This window comes from Panthera leo, chromosome D4, assembly GCF_018350215.1.
Source record: "Panthera leo isolate Ple1 chromosome D4, P.leo_Ple1_pat1.1, whole genome shotgun sequence".
In the NCBI taxonomy this organism is placed as follows: Eukaryota; Metazoa; Chordata; class Mammalia; order Carnivora; family Felidae; genus Panthera; species Panthera leo.
This window is the reverse complement of record NC_056691.1, coordinates 12,556,871-12,579,500: the sequence shown is the minus strand read 5'-3', so window position 1 is coordinate 12,579,500 and position 22,630 is coordinate 12,556,871. Positions and strand designations below refer to the sequence as shown.

Below are 22,630 nucleotides of genomic sequence, written 5' to 3'. Positions count from 1 at the left end.
AACATTGCACATGCTGATATCCCCCCTTCCTTCCCCTGTTCCACTTGGCGAACTCTGACTCGTCCTTCAGGTAGCGGTTCATACAGGCCTCCTCTGTGGTGCCGCTCAGGCTTTCCATCTTCCAGGTTCTCGGGGTCCTCTAGCTATCCCAGCAAAGAGCCAGTCTGCGATATTGTTCATGTCTGTCTCGTGATCATAACGTAAGATCCCGAGGGGGGACTGGGTCAATGGCATTTGTGTAGCTCCCAGCATTCTGGCACAGCACGACATCGATGTGGGTTGAATTCCATCCATTGGCATGAACATAGCAATGGGTCCATGGTCTTGGTATTGACCACCTCTCCTAAGAGTTCTGGGTGTGTGACCGAAAGTAACGATCTGGCACTCTGTCAATGATCGTTTTTTCACTTGTGCTATTTTGCAGGAATAGAGAGAATTTGAATTGTAAAGTGTTTGCTCTCAGAAACAGATTTCACTACCAATATATTTTCCATTGGCTGAAACAGGATCAGTGAGTGTCTCTAAAGACTCGAAGAAACTAGCCTCCATCCTTCTATATTTCTCGCCCTCTTTTCTTTTGTGGATTTAAAATTTAGTGTGCTTGGGGGCACATTAAAGAAACTTAAATTTGGAGAAGCAAATGAGTCGCTTACTCTTGGCTAACCCACGGTGCCATGCATTTAGTTCCAGGTATTTATGCAGGCTGTCAAGTTCCAGCTAACAGCTAACTATGCACAAATAAGGAGCTGTGTATGAAACCTGGATTATCTGGCTCTGATGTCTCATTTGTCCTAGTGACGTGCGAGTGCTTTTTAGAGGTTGGCAGCCGAGGCAATACCTGGCTGGCTCTCCTCCTAACTAGCTGTGTTGGGCTTCAGTTTCCTCATCCATAAAATGAGGAAAGTTGTCCAGAAACCCTAGCATCTCTTTGAGCTTTAGCCTTCTTTAACGCTATGGTTCTGTCTGTATTAAAAGCACAGAGTGGCTATTTATATAAAACGTTTTATTTGATATCTCACATGCAATTTAAAATTTAGACAATGCTGCCATCATAGAATGTGATTTTTATTTTTATTTTTTTTTTATTTTAGAGAGAGGGAGAATGCATGCTCGTGTGTGTGCACGAGTTGGGGAGGGCAGAGAGAGAGAGCGGGAGAGAGAGAATCTTAAGCAAGTTCCACGGTCAGTATGGAGCCCCACGGGGGGGGGGGGGGGGTCGATCTTGCAATGCTGAGATCACAACCTGAGCTGAAATCAAGAGTCAGACACTCAACCGACGGAGCCATCCAAGTGCCCCGACATGATTTCTGTTTAAAGCCAGGTTGGATTAGAATCTCTCAGAATGGTCATTCCTATTTTGTGTATGTGCACCCCAACTCAACATGCTGCTACATTAAAGACTCCATACGAATACATAATGATCTAAAGCATTTTTAGCAAGAAATGTGTGTGCCGGCTAAAGGGACAAGAGATTAAAATGGAAAGAGATGATGTAAGGCTGCTCCTTAGACAGAAGATAACTTTCCAATCCCAAGATTAAAATGGGAGCCCTTATGACCCTCTGTGGATCATCTCCATGGTGCTTTACAGAGACTACAAATGTGGGTGCTTGAAAATAGCATGAATCACATTCTCGCTCTCCCTGAATTCTCACATCACGCATTTTCTGCAGTTACCGATAAAGGGCTTGTTTCTGGGGAACCAGAGATACGTGCAGAATCTCTGAGAAGAAATGACAAGAAGTGAAGTTAAATGGCGCGCACGGAAGAGAAAGCTGGAACGAAATGACGTGTTTTTGGAGATGTACGGCCTCTTCAAAACACATCACACTTGTGGTTTCCTGATATCTGTGAAGCTTGGACCAATTTAAGGTGCCATATTTGATATATTCTGGCAGAACTAAAGGGAAACCGGCTTGGTGCTTTTTAAAGCTTTATTGCTTTCTGGAAGATAAATTTCTTCTTTTAACATTATCCATCTCCTTCTATAAGATGTATTACTACACTCCCTGGCCATTTGGGAGCCAATAACAGTTATTTCTTTTTTTGGCTGCCTCCTCATCTTACAATGAATCCTTTGAGGTAACAGTCTTAAAAAATAAGAGAGGCAGGGATGATAGAGAATCAGAGAATTTTGAAGCTGGAAAGGGCCCCAGAGGACAAAAGTAGGCAGCTGCACTCTGGCTTTGTTCATTCTCTGCGTGCAGTAAACCATCGGTCTGAGTGAGATGCAGGGAATGAGATGGGAGTGAGAAGCCGGAGTCCTGGGTTCTAGTTCTCAGTCTCTCAGCCAGCCCGCTAAGGACCATGAATGAATCACTGAACATTTTGTTAACTCTCTGCAAACCCCTGGTGAGCCTCGAGTGAAGCACCACCTTCAGTTTTCTCGTCTGGAGAGTGGAGTTGAATTTGAAAATTGCAAGAGCCTTCTTCGTTTGGGAACATTCCCTCCTTTCTTGCTGCCAGACCCATAGCTAAAATAATGTGTATTTCTCCCTCAACTTGCCATACTCAGCTGCCCTTTGCTCTAAGAAAACTCAATACACATAAAGCCTTAATTTTCAAAGAAGGAAGTTAGGGAGTGGGTATTCGTATTACAAAAGTATCCTTTCCTTTACAGACATAAATTTCCTTTAATGAGTTACCTATTAAATATGTGTTTACTTCATGACAATTAGGTTTCGACACAACTTTCCAGGAATGTGCGTCTGACGGAAAGTCAGACGTACCCCCTCAACTTGCTGTGTCTCTCCCACGCTGACCTCGTGTTTATGGCCCAGCAACCTATTGCCGTATCCTTCCTGTCCATAATTCCTTCTGCGTCGCCCAGCTCAGCACCATTCGCTCTGCCCTGATTAAATCCTTTGCTTACCCTCATCGTCTTTTCCTCCTCCTTCTCCTATGTCAGCTGACCCTTGTAGCTCATCCTGTACTTCTACAGAGTTCACTCCTGAACACATGGTTCCAGTTCAACGTCAAACACGCGCCTGGCTCCTTATATCTGCATTGCAGTGGTGGTGGTGGTTTTGAAATCCAAGTGGAATTTCCCTCCATGATTTACAGCTGAAGCTCACCCCATTCCCTGCTTCTCTGGGAGCTTCGACAAGTGAAATAAACCCTACGGCCCGTAGGTTACACATATTTTTACATTATCACTGAGACAAGTACAGTAGGAATTTTTTGAATGAAAAATAGGTTTTTCTTACTTGAATACAGTCAGCTCTTTGGAGGAAGGTGCCGTAAGCCTCTAGGTAGTTAACAGGGAAGCAATACTGTTCTTAATGAACTCAAAAACTGTGTGGCATTCCTGAAAGAAAAAAGAGATCCATTTTCCATAAGATGTCTTAATACTTCAAAAACTCCACTAGAAATATATGTCTTGATTCTAAATCTGTCTTTTAGTGGAGTATAATCTATGTTTTGCCACTCAGGTTCCCATCTTCAGGAATTTTCACATCTGTGATCTGTAGAGTTTGGGCTTTACATGTCTACACCACAGTGTCAAACAATGATCAGGCCATTTTCCTGACAGAAATCCACCTTAAGACGGGAAGTTGACCCACTGTGGAAACAAAATGCATCATTTTCCCCCTGAAGAGTGAACATCTACTCTCAGAATTCAACTTGACTTAAATCTTTAGTGTCATTGCTGGTAGGACATTTGGTATTTTTTTTTTAAACGTTTATTTATTTTTGAGGAGGGGGGAGGGGCAGAGAGAGAGGGAGACACAGAATCTGAAGCAGGCTCCAGGCTCTGAGCTGTTAGCACAGAGCCCTAAGTGGGGCTTGAAATCATGAGTGGGGAGATCGTGACCTGAGCTGAAGTCAGATGCTTAACTGACTGAGCCACCCAGGCGCCCCCATTTTCTATTTTCTTAAAGTTACTAAGACTTAACAATTTTAATAAAATATAATTTCACACACAGCAAAGTTTCTCCTTAGAGAGTTCAAGTGATTTGTCTAAATAAACACAGTTAGCTGATGACAGAGAAAATGGACTTTCTGATTTTTTTACTTTAAAGCTACAAAGTCATACAAACAGAGAAAACAGGAAAAATACATATTCTCATTTTCTATTTACTTTCGATCATTTTGGCCATGGCTACAGTTTTAGCCCAAACTAATCCTTAAGTTGAAATCTGTTGTTAGTTTTAATTTCTTTTCTCTTCCTTTTGTCAACTTCAATTTTTAAAGGGAGTTTTAAGGTCCTCACTGATGTACCTTCTATGAGAACTTCAAGGTTTTTAAGTTACATCTACTTTTAATTTACTCTGCTATTTTCAGTTACATTGAAGCCAAAATTGGCTGTCTTTTAAAATTCAGAATGACAATTTTCCTGTGCTTTTACTAAGGTCACACGTGGGTAATATAGTTATTCTATTTAGTTTAGCACCTCTAAAAATCATCACAAAAATGGTAAGTTTTGATTGTTCATGGAAATCAATTTATAGGCAAACAACTTAAAATCTATTTTCGTTCCCTACAATTTGCATTTTTATATTTCAGATTTGCTTGTGCAGCAATAAGGTGTGAGGTCCGATTGCCGATTGCTTAAACACATAAGGTAGTTTCAAGAGGCGCAGAGCTGAAGACAATTTGCATAGAGCATGCCTGGATCACCAGGAGCCTGTTCTGTGAACACAGGAAGACGTTCGGAAGACGGCCAGTCTTTACTGCGGCTCATTCAAAGGCCAGAGATGACGGCTTATTGCCATGATTCATTCCTTTTCATTCAATTCCCCCAGTGACTCATGGCTATCCTTTTGTTAGCAGTGTGTGTACACAAAGTGAATAAGAGGATTATAGGAAATGGTGTCTATTCTCTTTGCTTGAGATGCAATTTCAGAACAGCCGCTGGAGGCGGGCTCTTTCAGGTAGACTTGATGATACCCTGAGTAGTGATCGCTGTGTACTTCCGATGCCTTGTACCAGCTTTCAAGCTCAGGATCATAGAATACAAGGCTGGGGGCCCCTAAAAACTTATCCAATCACTCCCACTCCTTGCAAAGATGAGAAAGCTAAGGCCCAGAGAGACCAATGATGTGTCCAGTGTCACACAGACAGTTAGTAACAAAGGTAGGAAGAACACCCGGGTGTCTGGATTCCTAGACCAGCACTTCCTCTCCAGGAGTTCATTTTGTCTCAGTTGTACCTTTTATGTAGGTAATTCAAGGCTGCCCGTATTCTAATATAGCAGACAGTCATAGCAAGACAGCATGATAAAGGTCAAAAATTTAAAGGGGTAATACACTAATACAGGGCCAAGAGCGATGGGTTAAATCTTTGAAGTTCAAGATTCTTTCTCTTCATCTGTCACCATTATGAAGGACTTCAGCTTCACTGAGCCCGAGCATTCTCAGCTATAAAGTAGAAAGGTAAGGCAAAGGTCAATGAGATAGCATAGGTGGAAGCAGCTGACAGCCATATACAGAAGGGTGTTCAATAATAACTGTCCAAACTGAATTGATTGGAAAACTCAGGCACCCAAGTAAATGGCAACATGGGACTCGTAAAATCACTTTAAACCTGATTCTTTGGATAAATTATTCCAATGTACCCATTCAGTCAGGAAATATTTATGGAGCACCTACTGTGTGCCAGCCAGGTGTTGTGCTAGGTACAAGGCATGAAATAGAAACATAAAGACACGGTATCTACTCTCAGCGACTTTGCAGACCAATGGAGGAGACAGAGGAGTGGGCAGGCAATGACCCCCTCCATGATGACACAGTGCCAGGGGAGGAAGCCTTCACGTAGACCAAGGAGACTGGAGAAGCCCCTCCAGAGGAAGCAGCTTGTGAGCTGAGACCTGACAAATAAGTAGGAGTTACCCAGACAGAGAAGAGCCGCTGGAGAAAGGAAAGACACAATGTGAAGATGTGCAGACAAAAGAGCTTGGGTGCCTAGGTGGCTCAGTCTGTAGAGCGTCTGATTTTTTATTTCGGCTCAGGTCATGGTCTCACGGTTCATGAGTTTGAGCCCCCCGTCAGGCTCTGCAAAGCACAGAGCCTGCTTTGAATTCTCTCTCTCCCTCTCTCTCTGTCCCTCCCTTGCTCGGCTCTCTCTCACTCTCTCTCTCAAGGTAAATACACTTACAAATAAATTAAAAAAAAAAAAAAAAAAAAGAGCTGAGTGACCCAGAGGAAGTAGAAGAAATGGATTCTGCTCTGGTTACAGTATGAGGTTTGAGGCCTCAGAAGAGTCAGGGGCCAGGTGGGCCAGATGCAGAGGTCAGTTTCATGTGTTTATCCTAAGAACGATAGAAAACATTTTAATCAACCAAGTGAAACAACCACATAAATGGATTTCTCGAGGAAATCAGATTTTTTTTTTTAATTTTTTTTTTTTTAATGTTCATTTATTTTTGAGACAGAGAGAGACAGAGCATGAACAGGGGAGGAGCAGAGAGAGAGGGAGACACAGAATCTGAAACAGGCTCCAGGCTCTGAGCTGTCAGCACAGAGCCCGACGCGGGGCTCGAACTCACAGACAGTGAGATCATGACCTGAGCCGAAGTCGGACGCTTAACCGACCAAGCCACCCAGGCGCCCCAGATTTTTTTTTTTTTTTTTTACCTTTGAAGTTTTTCAGGGGTATGAACCTATATATGTGTGCTTGTTCTGATATTTAAATAACATTCTTTTTACCCACAATCCATAGATACCATTATTCAAAATTTAATCACCCCCATTAGACCCTAGTTTAAAAAAAAGTTCCTCAGACAAACTGATTAATTTTACTCAAATGATGGCAGGGCCCATAATCACAAGTAACCAATTGGGATGAAAAAAATATTCATGGAATAAATATATGCACAGCAAAATTGCAGTTAAAATTTCCAGCATTTGAATTAAGGAGAGATGATGGGAACAGCTGGAATAAGAAAGCAGAATAAATATGGGGCATCTGGGTGGCTCAGTCAGTTGAGCGTCCGACTTCGGCTCAGGTCATGATCTCAGTCATGGGTTCAAGCCCCGAGTCGGGCTCTGTGCTGACAGCTCAGAGCCTGGAGCCTGCTTCGGATTCTGTGCCTCCCTCTCTCTCTGCCCCTCTCCCGCTCACACTCTCTCTCTCCCTCAAAAACATTAAAAATAATTTTTTAATAATAAAAATTAAAAAATAAAGAAACCAGAATAAATAAGTGAAAGGAAATTTGAAAACATTATACTTTCAACTGTGAGCCTATTTTAAAATCACCACACCCAACCTAGTTGTAAGATGCGGGCAGCTCTGGAAAACTGGAGCACCATAAACTAGCTTTGCCAGATAATCCAGGTCATGCTAAGCAAACTGGTGCCTCGGTGGAAAAAAAAGATATACCGTGTTTTCTAGAAGTGGTGCCATGACCAAGAAAGTTTTCCTGAATCTCAGCCTAGAATTTGGCTCTGACAATGCACCCAATGGCAGAGGTTCTTGGGTCAGGGATGGTGAGGCAAAACCCCATCTCCTGTGCCTTTGGGAGCCAGGAAGAGTGCCATGGTTTTATCAGAAACCCTCTTATGAATGGAAGAGCCTTGCTGTTAAGAGGACCCTGAATTCTCTGGGTTTTGTTTGCCCTTATAAAATCCATGAGCTACTTTCTAGCCCACTTTATCTGAACATCTTCTGTGCACTTAAGAACTATAAAGCAAGTAGAGACAGCAACCGTCTGCATTTATAGAATATTTTTTTCCTTCTAAATACGTAAAGCTTCAGAATTTGAGCACAATGTTCTTTGAGAAAAGCACTTCCCTCAAGCTGAAGATTTTATTTTACCAAATAAAGGGATTTATGGGCCACAAACAAGGGAGACGGTAGCAGATGTAGGGGAAGGAGTTGAAACATCAAGAGACCTTCAGGTGGAATGGTGAAAAATAACAGCAACTATGAAAAGGGGCCTTCAGGGTTAGAAATGTGGCATCTGTCTAGGAGATGGGAATCAGGAAAGCAGGCTCTTTGCAATTCCTGTTAAGTTCTAACTTTAGCACTTGGTTGTTTAATTGCATACAAAATCCACAACTTTTTAAACATGATGTATAAAGTTTATTCCTCCCAAATTTGGAAAATATAGATAAATAAAAATGGGCAGAGAATTCCAGTGCTGAAATATAATCACTGTAACACTTATGTATCTCTCTTTCCAAATTTCTGTTGCTCTAGCTCGCTCACTTTCTCTTCATATAGAAGTATAAACACATGATGTCATTTTTATAATATATAGATATATATTCACATGTATATTAAAATAGAATCATACTGCCTATACTATTTCAGAATCTTTTTATTCTTCACAATTATGAATATCACCCCCTGGTATACCAACTCCACGGAGCTAGAGACCTGTTCATTGTTGTTTCCTTAGCATCTAGAACAGTACCTTCATGTGGGCATTCAATAAATATCTATTGAATGAATAAATAATGAGTGAGTACAGTTCCAAGTCAATCAAGTTCATGCAGCATATTAATATGCAATATATATAATTAAACATACATATACAACTAACATTCTACATGCCATCAGCATGCACTATCTCCTTTCCACCCCAGATCAAATGCTACCCCTCTATCAAACCCAATTTAGCCTCCCCCTGCTCCTTCCTCCTCAGACTACTGTGGAATATTCTTTACCCTTTTTGGCACTTAGCGTCTTCCATCTTGTTTTATAGATATTTCAACATGTTATAGAAACATACATGATGGAAATGCCATCATGTGTTTCAACACAGTACAGCTTTCCTATGACATCTGTGTTTAGTTGATCTTTGTAATAACAATAGCAAAAATAACTCTATTGTATTAATCATTTTACATGTACCAGGGACTATACTGTTATATGTGCATTACATGAGTTAATATTCTTTTTTTAAATGCTTATTTATTTTTGAGAGACAGAGTGTGCACACACACTGTGGGGAGGTGCTGAGGTAGAGGGAGACAGAGGATCCAAGCAGGCTCCATGCTGACAGCAGAGAGCCTGGTGCAGGGCTCAAACTCATGAACCACGAGATCATGAGCTGAGTCAAAGTTGGACGCTTAAACAACTAAGCCATCCAGGCGCCCTGAGTTAGTAACCTTAATAACCCTACAAAGTAGGTATATCTGTTTGCTAGGGCTGCCATGACAAAATGGCTCTGGGATCATTCTCCTTGGCCACTCTCCTGCTGACTCTTCACATGGTGGTTTCTCTGTGCATATGCATTCCTGCTGTTTCTATGACACCAATTATATAGGATTAAGCCCCCACTCCAGTGGCTTAATTTTACCTTAATTACTTATTACTTTTTAGACCTGATCTTTATTTATTTATTTATTTTTTAATATATGAAATTTATTGTCAAATTGATTTCCATACAACACCCAGTGCTCATCCCAAAAGGTGCCCTCCTCAATACCCATCACCCACCCTCCCCTCCCTCCCACCCCCATCAACCCTCAGTTTGTTCTCAGTTTTTAACAGTCTCTTATGCTTTGGCTCTCTCCCACTCTGACCTCTTTTTTTTTTTTTTCCTTCCCCTCCCCCATGGGTTTCTGTTAAGTTTCTCAGGATCCACATAAGAGTGAAACCATATGGTATCTGTCTTTCTCTGTATGGCTTATTTCACTTAGCATCACACTCTCCAGTTCCATCCACGTTGCTACAAAAGGCCATATTTCATTCTTTCTCATTGCCACGTAGTATTCCATTGTGTATATAAACCACAATTTCTTTATCCATTCATCAGTTGATGGACATTTAGGCTCTTTCCATAATTTGGCTATTGTTGAGAGTGCTGCTATAAACATTGGGGTACAAGTGCCCCTATGCATCAGTACTCCTGTATCCCTTGGATAAATTCCTAGCAGTGCTATTGCTGGGTCATAGGGTATAGACCTGATCTTTAAATATGATGTACTGGTGGTTGGAATTTCAACATATGAATTTGCGGGGGGGGGGGGGGGGGGATATAGTTCTGCCCACAACAGACATATTATGATTCTTCTCATTTTATTTTTATTTTTTATATGTATTTTATTTATTTATTTTTGAGAGAGACAAGAGAGCAAGCTGGGAAGAGGCAGAGAGAGAGGGAAACAGAGGATTTGAAGCGGGCTCCTGGCTGACAGCAGAGAGCCCAATGCAAGGCTCGAACTCACAAACCGCAAGATCATGACCTGAGCCGAAGTCAGACACTTAACCGACTGGGCCACCCAAGTGCCCCCCGATTATTCTCCTTTTCTAGATGAGTTATCTGAGCTTCAAAAAGGCAAGAAAAAAGGCATTAAAAAAGCCTTTCACTCACACCCATCTGATTCCAGAATCTGTTCTCTGTCCTCCTGCGTCCTTACCTCTCACCTCCTATTCCCAGATCATTTGCAGGGGTACCTCATGGACATGTTAGATGTTCAGTGGATTCTTGTTGAATGAATAAAGTAAACACACACACCCATGAAGCATGAGTCGGTTAATTAAGAAAAGCTAAGTCCTGAGACTGGGATGTCCAGGTGGCTGGCTCTGTAGGCTGAGAAGACAACGAAATGGAAGATTTAGGGACATGGTCCAACATGGCCCATCTAATCTTCTATTCAATAGCCACAAGATGTGAGCATAATGAACCTTTCTCCAGACAAAATTAAAGGCAAAATTAAAAGGGATACAGTGGGACACCTCTCAGATTATTTGTCCATTAGCCTCTTGACAGGCTAGCGGGTCCATGTAACTCATAGAAGCACTACCTGCCTCCCGAACAGTGCATGGGCAGCCCCGGTCCAATCTTGGTCTCCCTATTCAGCCCCATCTCCTACCATTCTTTTCTGTTATCTGCCCCCACTTGCTGCCCAGGCTTCAACACAAAAGTGCTTCTCAAAGTTTTCCAAACACATCGGGCCCATTCATGCCCCTGGGACTTGATGCTTGCTGCTTCTCTGCCTGGAATGCCATCCCTCACTTTCTCACCTGACCAGTTCCTCTTGGTTGATCTTTCCAGACACACCCAGAGATGACTTTCTATGGATGAGCTTCTCCAGAAACCCACATCTTGTGATAAAATACACACAGCATACAATTTACCTTCTCAACCATTTTTAAATGTATAGTTCGGTTGGGTTAAGTCCATTCACAATATTGGGCAACCAATCTCCAGAACTTCTTTCACCTTTCACACATTGAACTCTGTACCCATTAAACAGTAACTTCCCGTTCCTTCCTCCCCTTAGCCCCTGGTAACCACCATTCTACTTTCTGTCTCTGAATTTGACTACTCTAGGTACTTTGTGTAAGTGGAATTATACAGTATTTGTCTTTTTGTGTCTGACTTATTTCAGTTAGCATATTGTCTTCTAAGTTTCATCCATATTGTAGCATGTGATGGAATTTATTTTCTTTTTAAGGCTGAATAATATTCCATTTTATGTACATACATACCACATTCTGTTTATCTATTCATTTGTCAATGGACACTTGAGTTGTTTCCACCTTTTTGGCTGCTGTGAATAATGCAGCTATGAACATGGGTGCACAAATAGCTTTTCAAGACCTGGCTTTTAATTCTTTTGGGTATATTGGATGATTCTACTTTGAATGTACTGAAGTTTTGTTTTTTTTTTTTAGGAAGTTTTCTTTTTTTTTTCTTTAAAAAAAAATTTTTTTTAACGTTTATTTATTTTTGAGACAGAGAGAGACAAAGCATGAATGGGGGAGGGTCAGAGAGAGAGGGAGACACAGAATCTGAAACAGGCTCCAGGCTCTGAGCAGTCAGCACAGAGCCCGACGCGGGGCTCGAACTCATGGACCGCGAGATCATGACCTGAGCTGGAGTCGGACGCTTAACCAACTGAGCCACCCAGGCGCCCCTGAATGTACTGAAGTTTTAACATCTTCCTTTATGATCAGAAAGGTACTAAGTAATAATCTAACCTTTCTCCTGGTAGCTATCACCAGAAACATAAAACCAGCAGTTTGCTAGAGAAAAACATTGTGCCCATTAAGATTATTTTATTGCCTGTGACAGAAACCAACTCTTGCCAGTCTGTGGCACTGACGAGACTACGGGAAAGGTTTGAGGGCATCCGTGGTACTCAATGAAGAGTTGATCTCAAATGAGGATGGGCACAACTGGGCTGTAAAAACAAGTGGGACCAGAGCTCTAAGTGGCCCCGACGACCCATCTCTGTGCCTTCGTGCTCTCCTTTCTGCATGTTCCATTTTTTACTCATTGGGTGTTTGCTCCACCTGCAATAAAAATGGCACCCAATTCCCCTCACCTCTACATCTGTGGTTCGAGACCCTGTAAAGAGACTAGCCTAAATAGTTCTTAGTCCCAAATCCACAATGCCAGGGAAGAATGTTTCTGTTAAGTTCCCATCTCATTGATGAAGTATGGCTAGGAAGACATAGTAAAATTGTATAAAATGGCTGCTCCCAGTGCAGTATAATGTACATATATGTGTTGAAGGGCAGGCAGTTACCAAAATGTCAAAGGTCCAGAATGACCATAAGTCTGCTAACACCTTAGCAGATAGGCTGCAGAGTGAAAGGCAGTGGGATGAGAAAGTCTTCAACCATCCTCATCTTTGCTGAATGCTCTTATGGGTTCAAGGAAAAGGGGTTGTGTATCGAGCAGTGGAGTGGAAGAACTTTAATCAAAAGCCTGTCTCACCAACCAAATGAAGCACAGATAACGAGGCAGGAAAAGGGTCTACTAGCCTTGAGATCTCTTCAGACAAGTTTGTGACATAGGGCAATTCTAGCAAGAGGCTTGTGAGAGCTAAGAGAAAAATAGGGTTCCTACAACATCAAGCAGACCCAGAGGCCAAGATTAAAAGGAAATAACATTAACCCAAGGAAATCCTGGACCATAACATTTCCAGGAGAGAACGCTGAGGTTCAGGTACCTCCAAGGCATCTTATTTGATAATTAGGTGGAGAAATGCAGTTGACCACAGGAAGAGGAAAGAAGAGTTTAAAACTATTGCTAAGAATCAAAGCTAAACCCCACACCACTTGTGGCCTGTTTCTGGTAGAATGTTTCTCGCGTTTGTTCATCGATTCTGAATGTTAAATAAGTCTTTCCAGCAGTGGTTCCAGGGTGCTGGAGCAATGAATCTCAGACAGGAGCTGAAAAATGAGGGCTGCAAAGTTCAGGGAATAATAGAAAATTAAATCTGAACTGAGCTGCTGTAAATATCACAGCCAGAAAATAGAGCACATCAGCAAACCGTGCTGGCAGTGAAGGCAGTGAATTCCTCCTCTCCATACAAAGTTATCAGGGGTGCATAATAGGGTATTCTGAGGTTTAGGTGTGAAGAGGTGTTGATGAGGAGAGACAGAGAAAGGAAAACAAGTGGTGTTTTTAAATTAAAATACCTCTTTAGTAGAAAGCAGGTTCTCTCAGCCAAAGCCAACAATCCAGCTCAAAGGACCCTTTTGCAGTAATTCACCTAATGTAAACTTCTACACCCCATTAGCTGCAGCTCTTTTGTGGTGCTCATCATTTTAGGGTATCTATAGTTATTTGTGGGCATGTTGTATCTCCGCAATGAGATCATAAACCCCTGGAGGGCAAGAGAGGACTTGTTTTCTTCGTTCATCTTTGTACTCCACACAACATCCAGAGGAACTAATATTTATTCACTGCCTCCACTGTGCAGTGCAGTATTGCAATGTTGTAGCCTTTGGGGTGCTCCCAAACATCCTGCAGGGGGAGTAAGACCAGGACAAATCACCAAAGCTTTGGTGATTTGAAGCAGTAACTGAAGCAGTAATGAAGCTTTGAGCAGTAACTTGCCTAAACTCACATCACCACAGAGCTGAGATTGGAACCCACGTCTACCTAATTCCAAAGCCTGTTCTCTTCCCTCCTTGCTGCACTGCCCTCTTGGCAAGTAGCAATTATATTACCCAATAATCATGTTGATAACACTAATAATAGCTAATTTCATCAAGAACTTTCTCCAAGCCAGGTCTCGGTTAGAGGCTTTATAGGTATTATTATAATTAATCCTTATCGGAACCTAAGAGTTTGGTGATATTCTTATCCCAGTTTAATAGATAAGAAAACTGAGACACAGAGAGGTTAATAAAATTGCCTAAATCTTATACTAAATGTGTGCTATCATTACCCTATATTGATTTCAAAATATAAAAATAAACACACACACACAACCAGCCAACGTGTTTCAAGTAACTACTTTGCACGAGGCTCTGTGAATTTTCTAATTTCATCCTCATTATAACTCTCAAGGCAAAGCACGTATTCAGCAAATTGTGGGATAAATGAACAATTGAAGTTAAAAATAGAGCCACAACTATTTCTAATTGTTAATGTAAGAAAAATCCAGAAACTCTTCTTTATTTGCATGGGCAACACCATAGCTCCCAAGCTGTGGAAGACCAGCAAAAATAAATGAATATTAGAAATATAAGAGCAATTTAGACAGTAGAAACAAAGATTTTAGTTTGGAAATGAGTGTTGTAAAAAAATCCAGTATAGGGGCGCCTGGGTGGCTCAGTCGGTTGAGCGTCTGACTTCGGCTCAGGTCACGATCTCGCGGTCCGTGAGTTCGAGCCCCGCGTCGGGCTCTGTGCTGACAGCTCAGAGCCTGGAGCCTGTTTCAGATTCTGTGTCTCCCTCTCTCTGACCCTCCCCCGTTCATGCTCTGTCTCTCTCTGTCTCAAAAATAAATAAACGTTAAAAAAAAAAAATTAAAAAAAAAAATCCAGTATAATACAGGCCTCCTTTGTTGTGATAGCATCTTAAATGAACTACGCCAGAAAATCAGCATTTATAAATAAGACAAACAGAAGCCTCCAACTTAGTTTTGATTCTGTATCAGAAATACAGCCCTCCTAAGCTGATGACAAATCTCTGGGATACATCCAGATGAATTAGACTATGATATAGTAGCCTTGGAAGAGTAGAGAGTTCTAGATAAAAATTAAAATACCTTGGTTCTACTTCTGGATTTTCCAGTTTACCTGGTTATTGGTGCTGTCCACCAAATGTTTCTCTGCCACCCTTAAGGTTAGGCATGATCATATGACTTGCTTTGGCCAATGAAATATGGCTAGCAGTTATGACAAATTAAATCTTAACGGCAAACTAAATTTAATTTAATGGTAAATTAAATCCTTTCAGGCAGAAACATTAGAATCGTGCATGGTTTGCAATGTCCTCTCTTCTTCAAGGATGACAGATGATACTATGGAAGGCATTTTCTATCACCCTGCATCCCTAAGTAAAATGACAGGGAATAGAGTACATAGCTAACCCATAGTGGAAACATAGCATAAATGAGAAATAAATATGTTGTTTTAAGCCATGAAATTTTATTGTTTGTTACTGTAGCATAGCTTAGCACAACCTGATTGATAGACCAACTAATAAGTTGTGTTACCTTGGGATAGCCCCTTTACTTGCCTGGTATCAGCTTCCTTATCTGTAAACCTAAGGGATTAGCCTAGGACAGAAAGATTTAATCTGGGGGCCCATGAATGGGCTTTAAGATGACAATGAACCCCCAAAATTATAGGTAATATTGTGTTTGTGTGTGTGTGTGTGTGTGTGTATGAGAGATGGAATTCACATTTTTCTGGAGAGAGAGTTCATAACTTTTCCAAATTTTAAGAGGGTCTATGTTACTCAAAATGAGATTAAGAACCTGAAATATCTCTAAAGCCATTTCCAGCTCTAGTGTGCTTTTTAGAATCTAGAGTAGGAAAAAATAGCTAATTAGGTTCCTCTCTGATCTGGTATTTCAGGACTTGCCTTGAGTCAGATTTTATGAAGGTTGTTTTCAAATAATTAAGTTTAAGAGTTTGGCTTAATAGGATTGCAAATATCAAAATCTCAGGAGTATTCCTGGGTGGAAAGAGAGGATTCAGAGCAATTCTTTTTAACCCAAAGAAGGAAAGTTTCTTCACAAATTGAAAACGGGGTCCCAGATCACTTTCAGTGGATGGGACAGAATGGGACCTATAGGAAGATATGAAGGAAAAAAGGTCACTCTTCTAAAAATACATCACCACAAAAAAGATGATGCCTGAAAGGCCAGAGCATGATACTTTAGCAGAAGGCAAAGAGCTGTCTAAATATGAAGCTGTCTGAGTAGACTACGTTAATAGAGAGATCCTGAGTTTTATTGATGGACAACCTGGATTCAACATGCTGTTTGTTGGGCCACAGTTTTCTCATCTACAAAATAAGGACAATAATACTCAGCTGTAACAGAGAGAGTCCCAGCAGCAAATAGGTAATGTATTTAAACAGGGTAATTGAGGGGAGTTTAATGAGGACTATTTATGATGATCAGTTCTGGGTTCAGAGAAACCAGCAAGGCCTGTAGAAGCACCAGGGGAAGGGTTAAAGCAGGGAGACCTTTGTCACTCCTAAATCTGAAGGGATTAGGACAGAACAGTTACCATAAAAGGGAGAGTTTAGCTGTAGCTGCTGTAGGAATGGTCTACACAGCAGGAGTTGCGGCCTTCCCAGGGAAACACAGACATGCTAATCCCTGGCCCAGCAGGGAGGGAGCCAGCTCACACGCCTGAGTTCTTTAGGAGCCTCCCATTGGCCAAGAAGAAACCAATGGGCAAGGAAGCCCATTGATACGGTCCAGAGAAAGTCTCCTGGGGACAGAGAAAGGTAGAGAGAGAATATGGAAGGGAAATGAGCCTTCCAGCTCTTGGATCATTGTAAAGATTCAAAGAGATAACATTTAGAAGCATGTGAAGTGTTATATTAGCTATTATCGTCTGATTTAGTGAATAAATACCTCACATCCTTTGCTAAAAAAAAAAAGATTCTGATAGGGTTATAGGGTTCTATAGGGAGTGAGTCCATAGCCCCTGAGAGAGTGGGGAGAGGACACATGGACAGAGATCCAGGCCTCAGAATGAAGCCACTGTGCTTAGAGAGGTGGGCTGGGGGGTGGAGAGCTGTTTCTGAATGCTTTGAATCAGGATTAACTGGTATGTTGCAAGGACAGAGTATCTGAGATGGCTACTCCCTGGAGCGCCAAGACACCAAGCCCTTCTCTGAATGTTTATGCTTCCGTGACAAGCAGTTCCAGTCTGCTGGCTGCTTAGGAGATACCTTTCTAAGCAACAAGATTTAGACTTGAATAAGCTTCATATGCACATATCAGGAGGTGTATTTCCTGATGTGTACATAGATGCCAAAATACGGACTTCCTGTTCAAAATGCAGCCTTGCAATGTTTGGGCTGTGTGGTATGCAGTAGCAGTTGTCATATTAAGTTATACCAAAGCTTGTTCACTAACAGGCATAGGGGCACTTAGCTCAAGAGTGATATGCAAAACTGGACAGGCTTTGGTTCAACATTTTCTCACTGTACTCTGCAAAGGCAGCTTTCTCCAGAGAAAGATGGTTGGACTATAATATCAGGAGATTGTAACGTTTCTACTGAGAGTCCTAACCGGTAGAGAGACAGCCCATGTTTTGACCTACTCAGCTTCCCCTCTTCCTTCTCCTGGAAGAAAATGCCCTTCCTTCATTGGATAGAGTGTGGGTGGGACTGTGAACATGTGACCTGAGCTGGACCAGTCAGATTCCTTCCCCTAGAATGTGAAGCTTCAGGGGAGTGGCCCAAGTTTGGAAAAGTCATTGAAACTAGTAAGTGTCAGTGGTGGTACCCCCACAAGACTGCTCATTTATTCCTGCCTCCTACAGATCCCCAAATAAGTCCAGATTCCCATATGTTGAGGACTGGTTGTTCAACATCTCCTTTCATTCCCTAAGCTACCCTCTATCCTTTTAATTCATTATTCATTGGTTTTAGGTAGCTAGGCTAGACCAAATAAAGATAATCGATGTTTCAGGAATTGACAAGAATCATGACTTGGATGAGGTTTTAGCATGGTTTCACTTCTATTTACCCCCAAACCAGCTGAGAAGCAGTACAAATGGTATATGCCAGGAAGGGGTACAGCTGAGGGAGTGGGTCCTGATTCTTCATTCTGAGGTTCAGAGGACAGAGCATCCCACATGAAGTGAGAATCCCAACTTTTATACTTATAGACTGAAGTAAGGACAAAGTGTTCATTCAAGAGTCTAACTAGGGACTCTTATAGAGTTCATTCAAGAGTCTAACTAGGACTCATATTAAAAAAAAAACTTTGCTTCTCCACAGTTCCATAATTCTTATAGGCTTTCATTGAGCCTATATTAGGGTTGGCCATGCCATAGCACTGTTGGTCAAAACCCACCTCTGTCCCTTGTGACCAAGAATCTTGATATGCACAGCTGGTGAATTCTAGTTCTTCCATAATCTCAGTCTGATTTCTTTTCTGTCTTATTATCCACTATTCCCTTTCCCTATTCTACAGGATTATTATGGAGAAAATACATTTATGTACGTTATCACTAATCCTTTTAACATATCGCCAAGGTAAGTGTTTTTTTTCCCATTTTATTGATTAAGGAATGAATGCTCAGATAAGAGATCAGAGCTCTCTGTAGAACAGGAATTCAAACCCAGGCCTCTTTGACTTCAATGTCCACACTCCCGCACTGTCCCATCCTGCTCAGTTTCTGATCCTAATTCTGATTCTAATTATACTGTGTTCTTGGATAAGTCACTCACTTTTCTTTGGCTCCTTTGTGAGTAAGCATAGAATCATATCTTTCCACAAGATTGTTGGGACAAGATGGCTAGCAAATAGATGAGTTTATTAGGCTAGGTGACAGAGTGGTTTCAAAGAGCCATAAAACTATGTATGCTTCTACTCTTTTTGCATTTTACAATGGCTACTTGAAAAAAAAAAGGACAAACATTCTATCTTTGGTTTGGAAGTAGAAATTCCCCTACCTACACTAAGCCAATGAAAAACCCCAGAGGGAGGCATATCTAGCTATCTTTTCTCTCTGCGAATTTATGTATTTCTGTCTACATTTCCTCCCCAAGGCTTAGTTAGAAGGTCTCAGTGGCAGCTTCTCTTTTCAAATTACAGGCATACCTCAGAGATATTGCTGGTTCAGTTCCAGACCACCACAGTAAAGTGCTGAATGAATTTTTTTATTTCCCAGTGCCTACAAAAGTTATGTTTACAATTTACTGTAGTCTGATAAGTGTGCAAAATAGCATTATGTCTAAAAAATATCCATACCTAAATTTAAAAATACTCTGTTGACACAGACACAAAGTGAGCAAATGCTGTTGGGGAAATGGACCCAATGAACTTGACATGATTGCCACCAACGTTCAACTTGTATAAGGTGCAGTATCTGTGAAGTGCAATTGAGTGAAGCACAATAAACCAAGGTCTGCCTGTTTTCCCCAAATACCTCTTCCGTTGAGAGTAAGCTGCTGGCTTCCCCATCATTATTAGTCTAGGATATTTAATGCTGGTTTAACCACTCATCCTAAGCCCTAAAATGGCCAGAAACATAGACTTAGTGGTCCTTTGGTCCTGTTTCCTGGATCCCAAGTGTGTTCAAGTGGCCAGAATCAAGCAGGAGAGAAAGGCAAGCTTCTGTGACCCAGGAGCCAAGCTGCAACACAGAACCCGTCCTTCATAGAGCAAAATCTTATATCAAGTAATCCTGGATGAGAAGCCCTTCCTCCACAACCTAAGTATTGGTTTTCATCTCAGACAAAGGGAATAATTGGTTTTCTGCACTGAGCTCTGTGATCTACTGTTGCCAACTTTACATGACTGTAAAACTATTAACTCCTTGCAGGACATTTTGTCTCTGTGCTGGAGGAAGAAGGAGAAAGGAGAACTGCGTCACTCAGGGCCAAGTGGAAGGCAAACATTTAAGTGATGCAGTGTAAATTCCACTAACATGGTATCCATCTCAACTGTCTTGAAATTGTGGCCAACATTTAGGGATAAAAGCCAGAGAGCTTGGAATAGAACAGATTTCAGCCTTCAAGAGCAAACCCATACATTACCCAGTGGTTGCAGGGAAAGAGTCTGGAATTCTACCAGGTGGAAGATGAAGCCAGCCTCTTCACTTCCTCTGCCTACATTTGCTCTCCACTTAACGAGGCTTTAAATGTTCATGAGATCTTCCTGGGTAAATGTGAATCCAGAACTGCAGAAAAGGTAGGGGCTGGAAAAATGCAAAGGCAGGTGTAACAGAGCCTCTGCCCAATACAAGAGTCCAATAGAGCACGTTGAATGAATTAATTAAAAGAGAGGGAAGCAGAAAATACTGACTTATAAATAGGGGAAGACAGAATGTATCCCAGTCCAGAAGATTGTGCAAGGTCCTTCACCAGGCACCTCATCGCAGTATATTTGTAGTTTTCTTACATATAAAAACAAGGCTCAATAAAAATGAACTCTTCCAATCTGTTTAATGATTTTTAAGGCTCAGTGGGACATGAGGTTGATGAGAAAACTTGCAAGGGTATGACTAGTTACGGTATCACTCCAATATTTTTCAAATCTCCCCAGCATTACCTATGCAATACACACTTGTGCTTGTGGAAGCTGGGACTTCTCTCTCAGTGGGACTAATCTCACATAGGCAATAACCAAACAAAACTCAAAGTTTGAGCAAAATAAAGTTTAAAAAGTATCTTTGAGAGTCTCCCATTCTTCCAATCCAAACTTTTCTGCATATTCCTTCAAATTTAGAAACAGCGTCTTGTCACTTGTTTCCAACTTTCTTTTTTCAACCACTTTTAGTTAGAACAATTGAGGTTAGCACCTCTGTTTGAACAGCTGCTCACCATTAGCAGGGGAACTATTCCTCTCTGCACCTGGGGGGATCCTGCAAAACAGGCTCACATCCCTTCTTCCCTTCAGTCAGAATTAGCTGACCTTGACCTTGCACCCTTCTGTTCTACTCTTCCTTGTAACCTTCTAAAAGAATTTTCAAAACAGATTTCCTTAGAGGGGTTTTCACAAGGAACATGGGTTTGCCTTGCCACCCTCTTGGAGTTTTAATATTTGAATTTAAGGAATTTTGGAGGAAGGGGCTTATAAGTTGGAAAATCACTTGGAAGTCAGCCTCCAAATGTTCCATATTACGTTAGAGCACACCAGTCACCATTAGGGATTTTTCATAATCACTATGAAAAGAAAGAACCACAAAAGTCGAATGTCAGCCAGGAAATAAGTAGGTTACATTTGGGCAGATGGTTAATATTAGGGGGAAGGATATCCAGATCATGATTTTCTTTTTCCTTAACAGCAATATCAACAAAACAAGGCAACCCTTTACGGGCATTTGAGGTGATGAACTCATGGTGTTCATATTTAGGCTTAGTGCATAGCTAATTTCTATCAGTCAACTACTGTCTATTGACTATTGCTGCATGGCTAGATTATTTCTATGATGAGATCTATTTTCTGCTTAATGGGTTGTTTCATTCAAATGCTGGCTTCCACATTCATCAGGGTTGTTAAAATTATTTCTTGAGTCTAGCAAAGGGAAACATTCCACTAGGGTTTGCACTTTTCTCTAATTAATGTTTTTAACATGTCCCCTGTGAATTACAACCATGAATAGTTAAACACAGTGTTAGGCTGATAGTGTTCTTTCTATCCCAGTCTACAAATCTGCTGGTTGGTTCAAAAGCTCACATCTGCTGAAGGAATGAAGAGCAGTTCCATATTATTCTTTGCTCTCTCCCCTATCTGGGTATTTGGGATAGTGTAGAAAGTGGAGACATCACTATGTGGAAGAGGAGGGAAAATTAAAAAGAGTGGAGGGAACTCATCCTTCTCTCCACCTCTGCACTGACTTCTAAGCCCCACTCTTAGTGAAAGGCATTTTCAATACCATTTGTTTATTTAGATCTGCCAAATGATAGGCAATTTCTCCAAAAGGTTGCATTAAAAGGTTAGCATCCAGAGAGCCATGAAACATTAAACCACTCACTTAAATTCATTAGACACCTCTACCTGGATGCCACATAATTACAATGGAGTTCAGTCATATATGCTGTGAATATGTATAATTCACACTATCCACTTTGGAAAAATGCAAACAGCACCCTCACCACCACCTAGAAAAGCATAATTTTTAGTGCAGCATGTCCTTCAAATAGAGGCCAACATCTTTATCTATGTTCAACTTAAGAGAGAATGACAAGTTCCAACACAACAAATCACCTACACAAAGACACTGAGATTCAAGGGATTTAAATGGTAATTTTGTTGACATTAGCTTTCTGCCTTAGTGCCTTTGGAACCTCACCCCAAGTAATTTGCAACCTCACTATACCCAAAGCTGAACGCATGGTCTTCTGAGGCTAAGTGACTTTCCCACCGTGCTTTACTCTCACATCACAATGCTACCATTTCCCTCATAACAAACGATTGGAAACTTGGAATCATCACTAACTTAAGCTACTCCTTTATCAATAATATTCAGGTTTGGAGCATGTGCTACGTGCAAGAGACTGTGCCAGATGTTGTGGGGGATAAAAAGAAATATGGAAAACAGTCCCTGACCTCAATAAGCTGAAATTAAGCAGGGTGAGACATGTGTCAAATGAAAAAGATAATTAAGGAAATATAACGTAAGAACAAAATGTCCAGAGAAATCACTCCGGGTATGGGTGAAGGAAAACCTCAGGCAGCAAGGCAACCCAGGTGAGCAGACACAGCCCTGCAACCATGATGGAAGCCAAGGTTGGAACTCACAAGAGAGAACAGATAAGAACCAGTTAGAGTCCAGGTAAGCAATGGAGTCTTTGG

General features: G+C 41.3%; 1 protein-coding gene across 3 annotated transcripts in view; it reads right to left on the bottom strand.

Moving 5' to 3' along the window:
• MAMDC2 (MAM domain containing 2) overlaps positions 1–22,630 on the bottom strand; it is a 317,683-nt gene that overhangs the window by 194,486 nt on the left and 100,567 nt on the right. For all 3 annotated transcript variants that reach the window (XM_042912057.1, XM_042912058.1, XM_042912060.1), the window contains one exon: positions 3,206–3,306. The gene's annotated coding sequence lies outside the window, so the exon portion shown is untranslated. The remainder of the gene's footprint in view (positions 1–3,205; positions 3,307–22,630) is intronic.